We start from the raw sequence: 18,542 nt of genomic DNA on the forward strand, positions 1-18,542 counted from the left end.
GCCCTGTCGCTCCACCATAAAGTAACAGTCGGGGGCCGTCGGGAACCCAGGCCCACCACTACCTGGATGGAACCACCTGCCCCTTCAGCCCCCACATCAGAATCACTTGCGGGTACTCAACGAGCCGACCCGACTTTAGTCACCACCTGTATAGCATGTATATATAGTATATATTTACCCATGATCAACACCCGACATGATCACGGCCCGATAGTATAGCATGACAGACTGACAAGAATGTAGGGCTACTGATGATAATCTAGCATCCTATACTAAGCATTTAGGATTGCAGGTAAGGTATCAATAGTTGTAGCAACAATGACAGGCTATGCATCAGAGTAGGATTAACGGAAAGCAGTAACATGCTACACTACTCTAATGCAAGCAGTAGAGAGAAGAGTAGGCGATATCTGGTGATCAACGGGGGGGCTTGCCTGGTTGCTCTGGTAAGAAGGAGGGGTCGATGTAGTCGATCACGGGGGTAACAACGGCGGTCTCGAGGTCTACCAGAAAGAAGTAACGGAAGGGGAACACAAATAAATAATAAAGCAATCAAAGCAACACAAAGTATAACATGGCAATATGTGATGCTAGGGTGACTGAGGGAGTTCGAGATTAGGGGGTCTCCGGACAGCCAGACTCTATCCTTCGGCCGGACTATTGGACTATGAAGATACTAAATTGAAGACTTCGTCTCGTGTCCAGATGGGACTCTACTTGGCGTGGAAGGCAAGCTAGGCAATACGGATATGGATATTTCCTCCTTTGTAACCGACCTTGTGTAACCCTAACCCTCTCCGTTGTCTATATAAACTGGAGGGTTTAGTCCGTAGCACAATAACATACAATCATACCATAGGCTAGCTTCTAGGGTTTAGCCTCTCCGATCTCGTGGTAGATCAACTCTTGTAATACTCATATCATCAAGAATAAATCAAGCAGGACGTAGGGTTTTACCTCCATCAAGAGGGCCCGAACCTGGGTAAAACATCGTGTCCCCTGCCTCCTGTTACCATCCGCCTTAGACGCACAATTTGGGACCCCCTACCCGAGATCTGCCGGTTTTGACACCGACATTGGTGCTTTCATTGAGAGTTCCTCTGTGTCATCGCCGTTAGGCTTGATGGCTCCTTCTATCATCGATAGCGATGCAGTCCAGGGTGAGACTTTTCTCCCCGGACAGATCTTTGTGTTCGGCGGCTTCGCACTGCGGGCCAACTCGCTTGGCCATCTGGAGCAGATTGAAAGTTACGCCCCTGGCCACCAGGTCAGGTTTGGAAGCTTAAACTATACGGCCGATATCCGCAGAGACTTGATATTCGGGGGATTCGAGCCTCTGCCTTGTGCGTCACGCGGTCACGATGAGTACGATTTAGCTCTACCATCAGACAGTGTTCAGGAGATCGCACCGGCAGCCGCTCCGACCCTCAATTCGGAGCCAGTTGCGCCGTCCATGGACGGGTGGATGGACCCCGCCACGGAGGCCTTACCCTCAGCGGCGATCGAGCCGAACATCGACCTTACCCTGCACGAGAGCCGTGTTGTCAGACTGCCGGATCCTTCTCTGGCCATGGACTCCGAACCGCCTGCGCCCGTTCCTAACGAATCCGATTGGGCGCCGATCATGGAGTTTACCTCCGCGGATATTTTTCAGCACTCGCCCTTTGGCGACATAGTGAACTCATTAAGGTCTCTCTCCTTGTCAGGAGGATCCTGGCCGAACTATGTCCGGCAGGATTGGGATGCGGATGACGAAGAAATTCGCGGCCCACCCACCACCCACTTAGTAGCCACTGTCGACGACTTAACCGACATCCACGAGGAGTCGGGGAGGCGCCGGAGCTCGGGGTAGTCGATGACGACGGCCGGTGATGTACACGACGGAGATGAGAGGAGGAAGAAGAGGTCGACGGCTCCATCCACGCAGCTTCCCGCCTTGCTCCAATGCCCTGAACGGACGTGGACGAACACGACGAACCCCCGGGATGTGCTCCCGAGCGCCGGAGAGGGTGGTGGACGCATCAACGACGGCGGGGAAGCCTTGACCATGTGAGTTTGCGAGCTAAAAATTGAGCCAGAGGAGAGGGGAGAGGTGGATCCGGATCTCGGGGGTAGTCGGTGGCTAGGGTTCCAGGGGAAGGGAGAGAGCACGCGGGCACGGCCTCTTATCCACTCGCCAACGCCGTCGAGCTGGTCCGACGGGGCGCCCCCTGTAGCGACCCTAGTCAGGGGAATAGGAGGACGACCGAGGGAGGGGAAGTGGGTCGGGCTAGTTGGCTGGCTCTGGCCCAGGGGTTCTTTTTATTTCTTTTACATTTTCTTTTCTCTATAGTTTCAATTTACCTTTAACTTAAAAAAAGAAAGTAGCTCCTAGATCAGCATAGCTAAAAATATGACTGCCTCATTTAATTATCGCACCCAAATAAAATAGCCTAACATTTTTACTAATTATAAAAGGCAATAATTAATTGATTAACCCACTACTTTAATTATCTTAGTGCATTTAACTATTTTATAAAAACTTGGTTTCTTCATCGATATTACTTATGAATTATTTGACACCTCCAGAACATTTTAGTTTTAATATTTGAAAACTTTTATTGTTTGCTTGATTTTGAATTTGAATCTAAACTGGTTTTGAACTAACACGAGATTAGCAACAGTAATTGGGGTGACGTGGTATCATTAGTAGAGGTTACTGTAGCTTGATTATCCGGGTGTCGCACATGGCCTCTCACCACTACCTTTACCAAATCATGTTCACACACTTAGCTCTCGACAGTAGGACATGTTCACCACATTCCAATTCATCCCCGATGAATCAGACCTGACTCAACTCTAAGCAGTAGCAGGCATGACAACAAGCATGAATGAGTAGGCACATCCGGGCTCAAACAACTCCTATTCATGCTAGTGGGTTTCATCTATTTATTGTGGCAATGACAGGTCATGCAGAGGAAAGGGGTTCAACTACCGCAACATGTAACAGTTTACTCGTTGTTGTCCTAATGCAGTAAAAGAGAGTATAAGCGAGAGAGTGGGATTGTATCGGAATGAACAGGGGGGTTTGCTTGCCTGGCACTTCTGAAGATAATATAGCTCTTCATCGGTGTCATCGATCTCATCGTCGGAACCACGTCTACTTAGGGGGAACAATTACCGACCACAGAGAGGAAACACAATCAATGCAATGCAACAATATGATGCATGATCATGACATGGCAACATGTTGGTGTTTTGAGCAAATGCAACTAGCAGCAAGTTAAATGAAGTTGGTTTGAACCAAAGGTTCAAATTCAAACTCCATATGTGATTCTTTAAATGCCAAACATATGGTTTGCCCTGTTTAGAAACTATAAGTTGTTCCAACTTGCATGAAAATGGTACATATGGATAGATTGGATTTTTCTGATAATTTTTCATATATAACTTATTTCATTTGGAGTTACCGTTGAATTTCTATGATTTTTAGAAGTTAAAAGCATTTTCTCGAATTTGCTGAATTATTTTAAACCCACAAAATTATTAACTGCGTCAGCATTGTGTCACTGTGACGTCAGCAAGTCAACTATGGCTGACCAGGTCAAACCTGACCAGTGGGGTCCACTGGTCAGTCACAAAGTGTTGTCTAGGTCACCGACAGGTGAGGTCAGGTCAACAGCCACGTGAGCAAGTCAACGCTGATGTGTGGGGTCGGTCAACAGGTGACGTGGCCAGATCAAACTGACCTGTGGGCCCTACGGGGTTAGTTTAATCTAAACAAAACTAAACCAGGGTTAACTAGGCAGTGGGGCCGGCTGTAAATGGCTCTAGTGATACAGGCGAAGGTGTCCTGATGTTTCAATGAGATGGTGGCTATCGTTTTCTGTGGGAGTCGACCTTGACGATCCGACTACGAACGTGTGAGACGCCGCGCCTTAGCAATCGCTAAACCAACTTCCGAGGGGTTATTGACCACACCGGAGCACGATCATCCTGACCACGAGGGTCTGTTTCCTGCGAGCAAACGAAGAACAAGCAAGAAACTGAGATTACAATCTGGATATTGCGAATATAAGATGAAAGCTTTATTGATCAAGGTGGGGTTGTGTGACGCCTTGGTCTGGTCGTTGAACACAAACGAAGTACGCGAAGTTGCAGCTATGCCGAACTTTTAATCTAAACAAAACCCAAAGTCTAAACGATGCCCTAAGGGCTGTATATATGGAGGAGAGAGGGAGGAATTTCGTGGCCCTTGGAGGAGGGGTACGAAACCAACCCTAACTCTTGTTTCCCCACACATACGGACTCTAAAAACAGCCTATAATCAAGTATTTCAAAATTACATGGGCCTGGCCCAAAAATAAGGTGACACAACACCTAGAACAGCCTCTGGACGAAATTTATGAAGTGGCATCTTGTATATTTCATCCAAGGCTTCATGCACTCCTTATGGTGGCTTCAAAGTCCTGGAATCATCACTTGCAACTCCGTTCTTGTTCCCCTTGTGCATGCCATCATCTCCATGCTTGAACTTGCTCCAAGGTTCATCTTTCTTGTCCAAGCTAGGCCCTTCATTTGTAAGCAAAACAAATGTATCCAATTTAGACAGCATCATATTCTCATGAACATTAGAATCATTACCAAGAAACGAAAGTACCTCATAATTCAATTGGCGTGCGCGAGCTCTACTAATTGGTCCAGTGTGTATAGCAGCAGGGGCTGTGGGTGTAACAATGGTATTGATGTCCTCATCATCCTCCCCTTCTTGCAATGAAGTCGTCCTCGACGAAAGCTCATCTTCCTCACCCAAATAAGGCTTCAAATCTGCAATGTTAAAAGTGGGACTAACCCCAAAATCTGCAGGTAGCTCAAGTTTATATGCATTATCATTTATTTTCTCTAACACCTTAAAAGGACCATCAACACGTGGCATTACCTTTGATTTGCACAAATTAGGAAATCTATCCTTACGCAAATGTAACCAAACAAGATCTCCAGGTGCAAACACAACATGTTTTCTACCCTTATCTCCAGCAAGTTTATATATAGCATTCATATGCTCAATGTTTTCCTTAGTTAACTCATGGATTTTTAAAATCAACTCAGCATGTTCTTTAGCATCAAAATTAACCTTCTCCGAAGATGGAAGAGGCAACAAATCAATAGGTGCACGAGGTTGGAAACCATACACAATTTCAAAAGGGCACATCTTAGTAGTAGAATGCATTGAACGATTATAAGCAAATTCAATATGAGGCAAGGATTCTTCCCACATTTTCTTATTATTCTTCAAATCAGCCCTAAGCATAGTAGACAATGTCTCTTGACTACTTTAGTTTGTCCATCAGTTTGGGGGTGACAAGTAGTACTAAAAAGCAGTTTAGTCCCCAACTTAGCCCATAAACATCTCCAAAAGTGGCTAAGAAATTTAGTATCACGATCTGAAACAATAGTATTTGGCACACCATGCAAGCGAATAATTTCACGAAAGAACAAATCAGCAACATTAACAACATCATCGCTTTTATGACATGGTATAAAGTGTGCCATTTTCGAGAACCTATCCACGACAACAAATATGATATCCCTCCCCTTCTTTGTTCGAGGTAAACCTAAAACGAAGTCCATAGATATATCCTGCCAAGGAACACTAGGTACAGGCAAAGGCATATATAAACCATAAGGATTGAGTCGTGACTTAGCTTTTTGACATGTAGTGCAGCGAGCAAAAAAACACTCATCATCCCGTCTCATCTTTGGCCAAAAGAAATGTGTAGCAAGTATGTCCTCCGTCTTCTTCACGCCAAAGTGTCCCATTAATCCTCCTCCATGCACCTCCTGCAACAACAAAAGACGAACGGAGCTAGCTGGAATGCATAGCTTGTTAGCACGAAACACAAATCCATCGTTAAGAACAAACTTGTTCCAAGTTCTCCCTTCCTTACAATTCTGCAATATATCTTCAAATTCAGAATCATGCACATATTGATCTTTGATGGTCTCAAAACCAAATATTTTAAAGATAAGTTGTGAAAGCATAGTATAACGACGAGACAATGCATCAGCAATAACATTTTCTTTACCCTTCTTGTGTTTAATGACATAAGGGAAAGTCTCAATGAATTCAACCCATTTAGCATGTCTACGGTTCAGTTTTGCTTGACTTTTAATGTGTTTCAAAGATTCATTATCAGAATGTATAACAAATTCCTTGGGCCATAAATAGTGTTGCCATGTTTCTAAGGTCCGAACAAGAGCATATAATTCTTTATCATAGGTAGAATAGTTCAGACTAGGCCCACTCAATTTTTCAGAAAAGTATGCGACAAGTTTGCCATCTTGTAATAACACACCTCCTAATCCAATTCCACTAGCATCACATTCAAGCTCAAAAGTCTTATTAAAATCAGGAAGGTGGAGTAAAGGAGCATGTGTCAACTTATCTTTCAATACCGTGAAGGCTTCTTCCTATGCGGTACCCCAAACAAAAGAACATCCTTCTTTGTAAGCTCGTTGAGAGGTGCAGCAATGGTGCTAAAATCTCTCACAGAACGCCTATAGAAACCAGCGAGGCCAAGGAAAATCCTCACTTGTGTGACCGTTTTGGGCTGCGGCCAACTCTCGATAGCTTCAACCTTGGCTTTATCAACTTCAATTCCCTGTGGAGTAACAACATAGCCAAGAAAAGATACTCGGTGGGTGCAAAAGTCGCACTTCCCAAGGTTACCAAACAAACGTGCATCACGTAGAGCAATAAAAATAGCACGTAAATGTTCCAAATGTTCCTCCAAAGATTTGCTATAAATCAATATCTCATCGAAGTAAACTACCACAAATCGTCCAATGAAAGCACGTAAAACTTCGCTCATTAATCTCATGAAAGTACTAGGTGCATTAGTTAACCCAAAAGGCATGACTAACCACTCATATAATCCAAACTTAGTTTTAAATGTTGTTTTCCATTCATCTCCCAATTTCATACGAATTTGATGGTATCCACTACGCAAATCAACTTTAGAGAATATTGTAGAGCCACTCAATTCATCAAGCATATCATCTAGCCTAGGAATAGGATGACGATAACGAATAGTAATATTATTAATGCCTCTACAATCAACGCACATACGCGACGTACCATCCTTTTTCGGCACTAAAATCATAGGAATAGCACAAGGACTAAGGGATTCACGTATATAACCTTTGTCGAGCAGCTCTTGTACTTGACGCATAATCTCCTTTGTCTCCTCTGGATTGGTATGGTATGGTGCACAGTTGGGTAATGATGCACCGGGAATTAAGTCAATTTGATGCTCAATCCCTCGAATAGGTGGTAATCCCGGTGGCACGTCTTGTGGAAATACGTCAGCGAACTCCTGCAAAATATTAGTGACAGTGGGAGGCAAAGAGGAAGGCACGTCCTCGAATAAAATAATGCCTCTTTGCACACAAAAGCATAGCAAACAGATTTGCTAAAATCAAGATCATCAATATCAGATTTGGTGGCAAGTAAACATGCACTTTTCAATATAATTTCACAAGCAACACTAGATGGTTTATTATTAGGCTTCATTTGTTGCTCAAATTCTTTTGCCACAATCTGATTTTCACTCTTATTTTGCTCCTGTTTTGCTTTATTAGCTCTATTAATATCATCTTTCAAAATGGAATCAGGAGTCATAGGAAGCAAAGTAATATTTTTGTCCTTATGAACAAGAGTATACTAATTGTTTCTACCATGGTGTACAGAATTTTTATCAAATTGCCATGGTCTACCAAGTAATAAGGAACATGCTTTCATAGGTACCACATCACAATCAACATAATCAGCATATATAGAGATACTAAAATGCACACGAACAGTACGTGCTACCTTAACCTTGCCGCTGTTGTTGAACCATTGGATGTAGTAAGTATGTGGATGTGGTCTTGTGGTGAGAGATAGCTTCTCCACCATCTCCATGCTAGCCAAGTTATTGCAGCTCCCTTCATCTATGATGACGCGAACAGAACGTTCCTTCACAACTCCATTTGTATGGAACAAATTATGCCTCTGATTTTGCTCAGCTTGTGTAACCTGCACACTCAAAACACGTTGAGCAACTAAACATTCATACCTGTCAGCATCTTCAGGAGCCATGTATTGCGTCTCATGATCAAAATCGTCTCCACCGTGTTCTTCATGTGTAATAAGAGCCAAAGTCTCCTCATCATAGTCACTAGCGGACTCATACCCACCATCCTCAGTAGCAATCATCACACGCTGAGATTTGCATTCTCTCGCAAAATGTCCTCTTCCCTTACAACAACGACAAATAATATCACTTGTGTGCCCTGTTGATGCCATGGAAGAAGAGCTCTGCGCAGGCCCGACAGGTGTGTTCTTGGCAGATAGTGGTGGTTGGGCCTGATTTCTTGTATCACGGCTTGAGGTGGCACCTGTGGAGTAGCTGGTGCAGTGGAAGTAGAGGATGCACGTGGTGTCCATGATGAAGATTGACCTGCAGAAAAGTTAGTTCACGCCAATGCCTGTCGATCCTGCACTTCATGTTCAGCTTTACAAGCAAGATGGAATAAACGAGTGATATTAGTATACTCCTTATACTCTAGAATGGTCTGAGTCTCTCTATTTAATCCACCCATAAAACGTGCAAGCATAGCTTCATTCTCCTCAACAATACCACATCTAATCATGCCAGTTTGTAATTCCTGATAATATTCTTCTACAGAATTTTTTCCTTGTCTTAGCGCTGCAATTTTTTAAGTAATTCACGTTCATAATAAGGTGGAACCCAACGAGTACGCATCGCAGCTTTCAAAGGAGCCCAAGTAGCTGGAATGAGATATAATCTACAATGTTCATACCACCAAACACATGCAAAACTAGTGAAAGCACAAACTGCAGCAGGAACATGTCTCTCCTCAGGATATTGTAAACATGTAAAATGTTGTTCAGTTTCTAACTCCCAAGTAAGATATATATCAGGAACATATCTACCCACAAATGATGGAATATTCAATTTCAGTTTAGGAAGATGGTCATGATCTCGTACCTCAGGTGGTGGTGCAGCCCTACCGTTGCGATGATATGCATGAGGACGACCTGGTGGTGGTGGTGGTGGTGGTTGCACATAGTTCTGATTTTGATCAACCTCATCCTCGTAATGGTCCTCCACCTCTGCAGTAGCAGGAGGAGCTACAGAAGCACCAACAGTAGGTACAACAGCACCAGAAGTTTGACTAGGCTCAATGGGAACGCGTTACACTCGTCCCACTTGATTTGGAAGACAATGTTGTTGTTTTAGAGGTGCGACAGGTGCAGCGGGCGGTGGAACACGCGCGAGCAATTCATTAAACTTGTTATCGAGCTTTTGAACACCTTCTCAATGCCATCTATCTTCTCCATGGCCTTTTCAAATCTATTTAGCAAATCTTCCACATGTCCACTCATCATTTGCTGAAACTTATCATGTAACTCTTTGTTTGTCATGTTCTCCCAGTCAGTCTCGTCGGCTTGTGATCCTGCCATGGTTAGCAGGAATAGAAACACACAAGAATATGATCCTACATACTACTAGTAAGTGGTGGACAGTCACAAATCCGTCAAGAAAATCTCAAATTCTTACCAGTTCTTACCAAGCAGCAGGTGGTGATCAGCAACCGTTGTAGTCAAAACTCTCAAAGCTTGGATAGAGCGATTACCAGGGAGAGTCAAATGCACGACGTAGATGTATGTGGAGCTGGGAAGGCTTATAATATGGTAGAAAAAGGGGTCAGCAATAATCAATTCAGATATGCAAAGTTGAATAAATGCTCAACGACGGTACTGTGCTGGTCCTAGGCTAGACCGTACTAGAGACGTGAGCCTAGAACACTAACAAAATCATGGCGCTGCACGTAAACAAGGGAGAAGCACACTTTGAAAAAAAATTCTTTTTTTTCTCTTTTTTTTGCTCCGCAACAAATTTTTTCGAAAAAGTCTACAAATGTCCTAAAAACTGCCTAGCCAGAATTTTCCAGACTTAGTTTTTTTAGTTTGGAACTATTTTTCTTCTGTGGATGGCTCGAAAGTTGGGGAGTCCTACTCTATCACGACTCGGAGTATCGCGTGATCTCGAAATCAAAAACAAAGCAACAATTACTGGACTCGAACTAGGACTGGTGGCGGAGATGAGTCTGGTGGAACTCAGACTGGTGGCGGATATATGTTGCAGGTGGACTTGGATTGGTGTGATGGCGACTGATATTTGGTGGCGTATATGGAATCGGATTGGCGGTGAAAATGTGGTGGTGGTATATGGCAGCGGCGATGAAGTTGGTGCGGTGGTGGTATATGGCCGCAGCGATAATGATGATGCGATGGTGATATATGGCAGCGGCGACGTGACAACCTGTGAACAGAACTCGAAACTCTAAAGGACTAGATGCTAAGACTAGCAACTTGACACGGTGATGCAACCGCAAATTCAACAAAGCAAATACAGAAAAGATTATGCAAAGGCTCAGATTGGTTCGGATGGGATGAACTAACCCTAATTACTTTTTTTGGCTTTTTCGTGGACTATAGGTATGAAGAACAGACTCGATCTAAACTACGAAAAACTGTAAAATCTCACCGAGCAACCTGGAAATCTGATACCACTTGACAGAGGTGAAGGTGTCCCGATGTTTCGATGAGATGGTGGCTATCGTTTTATGTGGGAGTCGACCTTGACGATCCGACTACGAACGTGCGAGACGTTGCGCCTTAGCAATCGCAAAACCAACTTCCCAGGGGTTATTGACCACGCCGGAGCACGATCAACCTGACTACGAGGGTCTGTTTCCTGCGAGCAAACGAAGAACAAGCAAGAAACTGAGATTGCAATCTGGGTATTGCGAATATAAGATGATAGCTTTATTGATCAAGGTGGGGTTCTGTGACGCCTTGGTCTGGTCGTTGAAGACAAACGAAGTACGCGAAGTTGCAGCTATGCCGAAATTTTAATCTAAACAAAACCCAAAGTCTAAATGATGCCCTAAGGGCTGTATATATGAAGGAGAGAGGGGGGAATTTCGTGGCCCTTGGAGGAGGGGTCCGAAACCAACCCTAACTCTTGTTTCCCCACACATACAGACTCCAAAAACAGCCTATAATCAAGTATTTCAAAATTACATGGGCCTGGCCCAAAAATAAGGTGACGCAGCACCTAGAATAGCCTCTGGAAAAAATTTACGAAGTGGCATCTTGTATATTTCATCCAAGGCTTCATGCACTCATTATGGTGGCTTCAAAGTCCTGGAATCATCACTTGTAACTCCGTTCTTGTTCCCCTTGCGCATGCCATCATCTCCATGCTTGAACTTGCTCCAAGGATCATCTTTCTTGTCCAAGCTAGGCTCTTCATTTGTAAGCAAAACAAATGTATCCAATTTAGGAAGCATCATATTCTCATGAACATTAGAATCATTACCAAGAAACAAAAGTACCTGATAATTCAATTGGCGTGTGCGAGCTCTAGTAATTGGTCTAGTATGTATAGCAGCAGGGGTTGTGGGTGTAACAATGGTATTGATGTCCTCATCATCTAGGGTTAATTAGCGATGCCATTAGCTGCTAATGATGGGGCCACGTCGAGTTCGCCGGAGTTCAGCTGGCGGCGACCACAGAACACGACAGGGCGCGCCAAATTTGCGCTAGAGGCGTCAGCTTAGTGCGCTGAGGGCACCAGGGCATAGCCCTTGCTCGCCCGCATCAAGAGGAGGCGGAGTTGGGCGCGGGGGCCGCCGGAATCATGCCGGTGACGAGCTTTGGCGGCAGCCGGAGTTCGGGTGGGTGTGGAGTTGGTGCTGCGGCTTGCAAATGAGCCGGCTGTCGCGCTAGTTTTGCTCTACAGGACGTTGTGAGTGCAACGGACGCACGCACGGGACCAAAAGGTCACCGGGGCTTCGTCGGCAACGAGCCCGTGCGGAGGCGGCTACGGTAAGCAAGGGGGCGACGGCCACGGCGACCAAACGAAAGCGGGGTTAGGGGAGAAATGACCGGGGGCTCACCACGGTCACGAAGAGATGCTCGACAGGCTCGGGGAAGGCCGGACGGCGATGAATTTGACGGCGGCGATCGTCGGGGCAGAGGTTGATGACGACGACGATGGAGACGTTCTAGGGCCTCCGGCATCGTACAACTCGGTGGAGAGGACGAGGGGAACACGACGGTGCTTCTGGGATCAGCGGCAGGGCGAGGGGTGCGGTAGATGTGGCGGCAGCGAATGGCGGCGACGGCTCCGCTCGGCTTCGGGTGAGAGAGCGAGAGAGGCGAGGCAGGGAGAGAGGGGAGCAGTCGAGGGGGTCCAGGGTGCTGCGTGGCGTTGTCCTGGGCGTCGAGGCAGTGGCGGGAAGCAGGAGGTGGCCCGGCAAGTGGCCAGCGCGCGACGAGCACGCGCCCTCGCCTACTGGCGCAAGGAGGAAGGCGACAGGGAGGCGCTGGTGGGCTGGGCTACCTAATGGGCCGGCTACAGGTAAGGCCATCTAAGTGGCCCAGCTACTCTCTCTCTCTCTTCTGCTTTCCTATTTCCTTCTGTTTTTCTAATTATTTAGTTTTCTGTTATTTCATTTAGTTCATTTGCCACTGTTTTGAATTCAAACAAAATTCAAACAAGTGCCAAACTACCTCTGAATTTATTTATGTTGCTTCATGGACTTTTCGAAGGCACATAAACTATTTCAGAAACATTTGAAAATATATTCTAGTCATATGAATATAAGTTCAAATTCAAATACCTATTGATTTAAATTCAAAGTCCCAAAATAATTCCTTAAAATGTTCCTAAATTTTGGTTTGATATATAGCTCTTGCCAAAATTCTCAAACATTGAAAAAGGACATCTTGGAAACAAAGAATGAGATTTCCAGGGTTCTTTGCCCTTCTTTTATTTAAGTTTTTGAGGCTTCCACTTTCCTCAATTCCAAGTTTCAGAAATTAGACCTGATGCATGAGTGCTCTATCATGCAACTAATACAAGCAATATTTTGGGGCTATGACATTAAGTTTCCCGGCCATAGACATGAGTTGTCATTTGATTAACGGGATCACATCATTAGAGAATGATGTGATTGACTTGACCCATCCGTTAGCTTAGCACGATGATCGTTTAGTTTGTTGCTATTGCTTTCTTCATGACTTATACATGTTCCTATGACTATGAGATTATGCAACTCCGGAATACTGGAGGAACACTTTGTGTGCTACAAAACGTCACAACGTAACTGGGTGATTATAAAGGTGCTCTACAGGTGTCTCCGATGGTACTTGTTGAGTTGGCATAGATCAAGATTAGGATTTGTCACTCCGATTGTCGGAGAGGTATCTCTGGGCCCTCTCGGTAATACACATCACTATAAGCCTTGCAAGCAATGCAACTAATGAGTTAGTTGCGGGATGATGTATTACGGAACGAGTAAAGAGACTTGCTGGTAACGAGATTGAACTAGGTATTGAGATACCAACGATCGAAACTCGGGCGAGTAACATACCGATGACAAAGGGAACAATGTATGTTGTTACGCAATTTGACCGATAAAGATCTTCATAGAATATGTAGGAACCAATATGAGCATCCAGGTTCCGCTATAGGTTATTGACCGGAGACGATTCTCGGTCATGTCTACATAGTTCTCGAACCCGTAGGGCCCGCACGCTTAAAGTTCGGTGACGATCGGTATTATGAGTTTATGTGTTTGGATGTACCGAAGGTAGTTCGGAGTCCTGGATGTGATCACGAACATTACGAGGAGTCTCGAAATCGTCGAGACGTAAACATTGATATATTGGACGGCTATATTCGGAAGATTTTGGTTGATCCTTAGTGCCAGAGGGGTTACCGGAACCCCCCGGGGAAGTATTGAGCCTTAGTGGGCCTGTAACATCCCAAATTTTCAATTTGGAATGTCATACATTAGAGCATCATGCATATCATATTTTATTTTGCATTTTGGTTGATCCTAGAAATTCTACGCAACTCAATGACCCACGGAGAGAGTTGGGGATTTCGTTATTTTCATATTTGAGTTTTCTCAAATTTTGAGAATAGGATCATTTGATTTTATTTATTTTATCATCAATTATTTCTATTACAAAAATATGAGAGAGGGAATAAAATGACTTTCTCAAAATAAAGAAAAATTGAGGATTTAATAATAAAATCAAATAAGATTTTATTTCGGAGTTTTTCGAAGTTTTATTTGAATTTAGGAAAAAAGTGCGTTTTGCAAAATTGCAATTGGGTAACAAATAAATGTTCACCTTGTGCGGCTTGATTTTAGAAGCCCGTGAAAATTTATTTCAGAATTTTTGAAGTCCGTTTAGTATTTCTTTTTATTTTTCTTCCGAGCGGAATTAAAAAATGCGAACCGACTTAACGGGCCTTGTCCGACCTGGACACCGACCCGGGAGGCCTTTATAAGCCGAGGCCCGGCCCCGGGGGGGGGGGACCCTAAGCGCCCTAAGCCGCCGCCGCCCTAAGTCGCTGCCGCCACCCTAAGTCGTCGCGCCGCCGCCGATGTCCGCCGCCGCCGCCGGATCCCGCCGCCGAGGTTCGTCGCGCCTCATTTTCCGTGCCAAAAAAAGAGAAAAAAAATCTGCGTTCGTCCTTTTTCTTTTTCTCGGATTAAATCCGCGATTTTTCTGATCGCGATTCCTGATCCGATTTTCGTTTTAGTATAACTTTTCGCTCGTTTATCGGAATCAGGCGATTCAAGCGCCTAGAGATTCGTCTCGAAACCCTCTATCCGTTTAACCAACTTAAACAAGATTTTGCTACTGTAAAATTTGCCCTAGATCCATATTACTAGAACGAAGTTGTTTTCTTTCGCCGTTTGACTTTCGTTGTTTCGTTCGATTTGATTCTTTTTGCCAACCGGAGTTCTTAAGTTGAACCTTCTGGTTAGATCTCTTATTTGAGTTTTACCTGTTGCATTAGATGAGTACTTATTGTATGCTTGTTTGTTTGTTTGCGATAGAGTACCCGGAGTGCGCCGCTTGTTACTTCGAATCGTTAGGTTTCGCGGATCATCAGCAAGGCAAGTAACACTTTGATCATACCTTTTCTACTACCCAGTTTTATTGCATTAGATCAATCCTCACACATTGCATGATTAGGATCTAATTAAATTGTGGGATGGGAAGTAGATGAGGTAGTACCTATTACCTGTTATTATCAAACCTTTGGGAGTTACTTCTACGTTTGCTTATTATGCCATGCTATGCTAGTAGACGTGGATTGGGTGAGTGATATCCATGACAGATGTGAGATTGTTAATTAATGGTTTATCTAAGGTGGCAACTTAAACACACATCTGGGTGGATTGAGGCACCTGGGTATTCCAGGACTTGCCTGTTTTCTTTTGGACCGCCACCCAGGCTCAAAGGGATCATGAGACTATTCATACTAGAAACTTCCGTGTGCAGCCACAAGCTATTATGGGCTCTAGCATAGTTGACTAAGTCGTGCGAACTCTTACAGTGGTAGACTAGCAGATGTAGGGGATGTAGGTGGTACGGTCTACCCGATCGTAAGGTGCTAGCGCTTCTGAAAGACTATGTCTCGGTCATCCGTCTTCTCAAACACCATGTAGTGCGAGAAACCAAAGAGGCGATCGAGTCTTGTGGGGAAAAGTGCGCAAACCTCTGCAGAGTGTAATAAACTAATCATGGTTAGCCGTGTCCCCGGTTATGGACATCTTGAGTATCTAGTACCTGGATTATCATGTGAATCTCAACATGTTACTCTAAATTAATGTTGGGTTATGTTTAATGATGATGCTTAATTGGGATTGAGAATGCTGTCAACCATTCTCAATGTTTAACAACCACCATGATAGTAATTAATTTATTCCTTTGAAGTAGGGAAAAATTGGCTTTACGCAAAATAGTAACCATAGAGCTTTCCACCAGCCAAATATGCATATAGTATAGATGTTTCATCCCATTATTCTCTATGTGTTACCTTGCCAGCATATTCCATGTGCTGACCCGTTTCGGGCTGCAACGTTAATATTGCATACTTTTCAGACGACGATTAAGGAGTTTTTAGGTCGTGGTTCTATACTCAGTGATGCCGTTGGAGTTGATGGACTCACTTATCTTCCAAGCCTTCCGCTGTTATCGTTATTAGATGGCCTTAAGCCATATTTATTGTAATAAGTTCTCTTTTGAGACACTCGATGTAATAAGTGTGTGATTGCTACTCTGCTATAAATCCTCCGAGTACTGTGTGGTGTCAACATTACTGATCCAGGGATGACACCGGAGCACAGAGATCAGACTATTTGAGGTCTGGTCACTACAGAGATGGTATCAGAGCACACGCTGACTGTAGGACACGACCACTAAGCTAAAGACCTAGATCACTATTCACTCTCTTCTCTTCTGACCTCTCATCTTTTCTACTCTTTAGGATGGCGGATGCAAGGAACAAGTTCACACAACCGGATGAAGATACACCCTTTGGACGTCACTTGAAGGAAGTCACTAGATACCTGAACATAGGAGTACCAAGCTTCACGGGAACCTACAACGCCACTTTACCTGAAGAAGAGCGTTGGATGATTCAAGTTCAAGTTCCAGGAAGGACGTTCATGCCAGTCACTGAGCCCATAGAGTTTTCTTTTGATGCGCCAACTTGGAGTCTAGGAAAGAGCATGGCAGCTCACATCGCCATGGGACGCATTGGAGAAGTCTACCGCAAGGATCTGAAGGATACTATCTACCAGATTTGTGGGCGCCAAGATGAACACTGGGAGATGATCAACACCAGGAAGGATAGATCAATCGCAGCTTTTATCCAGGAGTTAAACCAGCACATTCGACAACAGGAGAACCAGATGTGCGCCGACATGATAGATCTGAAGAAGGCTAAGACAAGAATCAAGGAACTGGAGGAAGAACTCAAGGCTACACGTGAAGATTATGAAGAAGAAATTGAAGTATTGGTGGAGAAGAATGACGACCTAATCAAGAAGATTGGAATATTTATGGGAGGCCCTACGCCAGTAGATGAAGACGAAGAACCCCAGGAAATTAGCCCGGAAGACTACATCATCATCGACGGCACCGACTCGGAAGCAGATAGTAGCGATGATGACTATGTTGATGAAGCTGGAGCAGATATTATGGAGTCAACGACCGTAGAATATTTCTAGTAGACCACCTCATCAGTAGTAGTAGTCCGCCATGTAAATATAGAAGTCCGAGCACTTTTGCGATAGATAGATCGATTGTATGCCCTTGTTTGATTGATTGAAGTGAATTGTTTGTTTTGCCTCATGTGCATATGGGTAGTGTTTTCTCTTTAGACCCCCTCTATTCTTATATCTCAACTTTTCTAAACCCTCAGATGCCTCCGAGACGTGACCCCGGATTTGCCTTTCCACCGGAGCTCACCCAGTTGATCCAGCAGCAAAACACATTGATGCAGTTGCTAGTCCAGAATCGGAATCAGGGGAACAACAACAACAACAACCCACCACCACCACCACCACCTATTGACCACTTAGCCCGTTTTCTTAGGCTAAATACGCCGGTGTTTTCCAGTAGCACCGAGCCGATAGTAGCGGATGATTGGCTCCGCAAGACAGCTAGGGAGTTGACCACAGCAGGATGCACAGATGCGGAGAAGGTGAAGTTTGCCGCACATCAGTTAGAAGGACCCGCAGCATCATGGTGGGAGAATTTCACAGCCACTTTCCCTGTAGACACTGTCACATGGGACCAGTTTCAGCAGGCTTTTCGTACTGCACATGTTTCAGCAGGAGCTATGGCCATGAAGAAGCGTGAGTTTCGCAACTTGCGCCAAGGAGGAAGGATAGTTGGCCAGTATGTGGAGGAATTTAGTAAGCTAGCACGTTATGCCCCAGATGACATCGCTACGGATGCAGCTAAGCAGGAGAAGTTTCTGGAAGGACTGAATGATGAGTTGAGCATGTAGTTGATGGTAGCAACCTTCAACAACTACCAGGAGTTGGTAGATCGTGCTCTTATGATTGAAGGGAAGCAGCAGCAGATTGAGAACCGTAAGAGGAAGTATGGACAAGGAAAGTACAATTCAGGAGCTCAGCAGAAGCCATGTTTTACCCCTAGACCGGGAGGACATTTTCAGCATACCCATGGAGGAGGTAGCTCGCACAATCACAATGGCACCAAGAATGGTAATGGCAATGGAGGAAGCAACGGCCAGAACCGCACCAACCCATCAACCCCAGCCAAGAAGGACTTAAGCCAAGTCACTTGCTTTAAGTGTTCGAAGACCGGACATTATGCCAATGAATGTCCTGAATTACAAAATGGAAATAGAAATGGAAGTTCTGGGAAGAAGCCGAACCCTTTTAACAGGGGACAGGTGAACCACGTTAGCGTGGAGGAGGTTGAAGCTCAGCCCGATGCAGTAATAGGTAAGTTTTTGGTTAAGTCATTTACTGCACTCGTTCTTTTTGATACTGGTGCATCGCATTCATACATCTCAAGGGGATTTGTGGATAAGTATAGCCTACCAACCCAAGCCCTTAGGTCACCCATGTTAGTAACCTCG

Source organism: Triticum urartu, chromosome 7, assembly GCF_003073215.2.
Source record: "Triticum urartu cultivar G1812 chromosome 7, Tu2.1, whole genome shotgun sequence".
Taxonomy (NCBI): domain Eukaryota; kingdom Viridiplantae; phylum Streptophyta; class Magnoliopsida; order Poales; family Poaceae; genus Triticum; species Triticum urartu.